The following is a 3,100-nucleotide window of genomic DNA, read 5'->3' on the forward strand; positions in this document are numbered from 1 at the left end:
TTTGGGGGTGGGGTGGGGGATGGGCTTGGTTTTTTTTAGGGTTTTTTATCTTTTCGGTTCGGTTGGGGTTTTCAATATCAGAACCGAAAACCGAACCGAACCGCAACAAAAACAACAGAACATGTTTTTTCGGTTTTTTTTATTTTCGGTTTATTCGGTTTTTTATTTTTTCGGGTCGGTTGGTCGGTTTAGTTCGGTCTGGATCGGTTTTGAACACCCCTAGTATAGCAGTGTTTTAATAAAGTGCAATGGAACATGTGAAAACTTTCCTAATCGATAAACTAGGTGTCAACATAACATACAATACTTTCTTGTAAATTTTTCTTTTTTATTTTATTTTATTTATCATTTTCTTATTTAATTTTCTCCTTCATGTATTGACATGCTATCATGCTATTCTAAAGTTTATGCCAAATCATCCAACTAAGCTTCTTTAAAACAACAACAAAATCTTATTATAACAAAAATTTTCCTAAACTATTTTAGGAACCATAGACCATCATAACTTGTTTTTTCTAGCTTTAATTTGTTTACGTTCATTAATTACTGTTGGAATAAATATATAATATTAAATACAATAAGTATATAATTATGAATATTATACATATAAAATTATAATATAAAATTAAATAAGTTCATTTTGAATTATTGTTTTTCTAAATTATTCAAAGTTCATTTGATTCAAATTCTTTAAAAAAAAAAAAAAAAAAAAAAAAGGAGTAACAAATTTTGTTTGGCTGTGAAATCCTTTCTGTACATACCGCCAGGGCTTCAAATCCCCAATCCAATGATTAAGGATCTAGCCTAGCTATCAATTTTGTTAAGTTTTGCTGGTTAAAAAATATTAACATATTTTTTTATCTTTTTTCTTGTTCAAAGCGTTTATCAAACTTCTTTCTTTTGGGGGACTGGCATTGATCAAAGTAAACAGTTTAACGTACTTCATCGGGAAGAAATGACATGGTTTTTCTCTTTGTATATATATATATATTTTGTATTCGTATTTTGTTTTATTTTAATGTTTTTTTTTTGGTAAATTATTTTAATGTTTTCTTTATAACTTTCGGCTACAAAGAAATTCATTTGATAAAAAAAAAAAACCCAATCGTAAGGGGTGTTTTTTGGTATGCTATGGGGCCAGAGCCCAAGGAAACAAGACCCAATCGTTAAGTATTTATAATATAGAAAACAAGAGCTGGGTCAACAATGAAACAAGAGCTGGCGAATCAAAGTTAACCAAAAACAATTGGGATTTTCTAAAAAATACAATATAAAAATAAATAAAAAAACCATGAGCAGCAGAGGATCCGTGGCGCAATGGTAGCGCGTCTGACTCCAGATCAGAAGGTTGCGTGTTCGATTCACGTCGGGTTCAATATCCCGATCCAAAGCTGCCTTTGTGGATCACCCTTTTTATCTTTTTCGCTTTTACCTTTTCTACACTTGTTGGATTTTTCAGGAATCCCTTTCATAGTTTAGTTCATTTTCAGGGTCCATGTTACAACTGGATTTAGATTGTACTTGGTCCACAACAGTACAAAGCAACACGCCATGCTAAAAGTTTTCAATAGTTAGGCCTACAAAAGCCCATATAACACAAAACGCTACAAACAAAAAGATACATTGATTTCAAATGTCATGGCCCGTTCAATTCTTCATCATGTTTTGTCTTTTTGTTTCTTCATCCTTATCATCAACTCCTTTTCATTTTATTTTCTCCTCATTTTCTGTTTGCTGCATGCTTGTCTTCTGACTTTAGTTGAAGGGGACAAAGTGAGCCCTGTTCAAATAAATAAATAAATAATTAAAGTAAAATAAAAAAGGACAAAGTGCACAATTGTTAATTACACGTAAAATCAAATCGGTCTGTATATGTGTATATATTCAAGTTTGGATGATATTTTCGTAGTGTAAAAGTGAGCATGAAGCTATGAAATAATTGTTTATCAATAAAATAAAACAAAAAACAGGAGTTCTGAACTCTGATGGCAAAACAATAAGGAAACACTTATACAGATAGTAAACAGTTTTTTTTTTTTTAATCTTTTTTCTTGCATTAATATCATTATAAGAATAAATTACTATTTATACTCATAAAATATATAGACGCTGACAAATGTACCTATATAAAAAAGAAACGACGATTGAAATCACGAAAAATGACCTCTGTGTGCTAAAAATACCCAAACGTTCGTTATACAATTGGTCCGTTAGTATCCGAATCTACGTAGCAACAAAATCCCTCCGAACAGGTTCTATGTGTACTTTAACATTTTTTTGGTATAGAAATTGGATAAAAAAGCTCTTCACACCACTGTGTGCTCTAGCAGAGCTCAATTGTCGCCGCCACCACCATCCAAAGTCGGAGAAGACGGTTGAAGCACCTCCATTCCGTGACAAATAATTTCCCCATCTAATCAAAACGATTATACAGAGTAAAGCATCATGAAAAACATTTCGCCGTCTTTGCTTCACAGAGAATAGAGGTATGCCATTATCAATTTTAAAGAAATCTCTTATGCTATTATCCGTTTGCGATTGAAACACCACTGTTTGTCTCTTTAGGTTATTATTATTATTATTAATAAGTGGATTTCTCTTATATATATGCATGCCGTTGCACAAAGATTGATTGTTAATGTTGGTGTCTAAGAACAGAACAAATTTCCTATAAGAGAGGGATTGAATTGTGGGTCTTGTCCATTGCAAGAAGATGTATTTTTCTTGTTTACTTTTTTATTTTTGTTATCTTTTTTTTATACATGTGAACCTGTCAAATTGAATTTACCTTTGCTTATCTTGGAATTTATCTTTGCTTAACCTTTCTTGAAAATTCAATTTTTCATCTGCAGCTTCAACATTTATCTTCTTACATTTGAATTGATGTAGTTACATGGAATGATCTTTTATCGTCTTTCTTGCAGGAATGACCACTATCCATATAACTCTTTCTATTAATCATAGAGGAAGGTTTGAGAGAGGTCGATGTGAAAAGGTGTTGTATGTTGGTGGAGAAGTAACAGAGATTGAGAAGATTAATGTGGATACCCTGAATGAATTTTTTATTAGTGATTTGCTGAAGAACATTGGATATACGTCC

The 3,100-nt window shown here is 31.6% G+C and overlaps 1 non-coding gene across 1 annotated transcript; it reads left to right on the plus strand.

Moving 5' to 3' along the window:
* The first annotated feature begins 1,303 nt into the window (after positions 1-1,303).
* On the plus strand, positions 1,304-1,375 carry TRNAW-CCA (transfer RNA tryptophan (anticodon CCA)). Its single transcript has one exon. It is a non-coding gene; the product is annotated as a tRNA-Trp (tRNA).
* Positions 1,376-3,100: the final 1,725 nt, after the last annotated feature.

The sequence above is a fragment of the Arachis ipaensis genome, chromosome B7 (assembly GCF_059453495.1).
Source record: "Arachis ipaensis isolate K30076 ecotype BB chromosome B7, ASM5945349v1, whole genome shotgun sequence".
In the NCBI taxonomy this organism is placed as follows: Eukaryota; Viridiplantae; Streptophyta; class Magnoliopsida; order Fabales; family Fabaceae; genus Arachis; species Arachis ipaensis.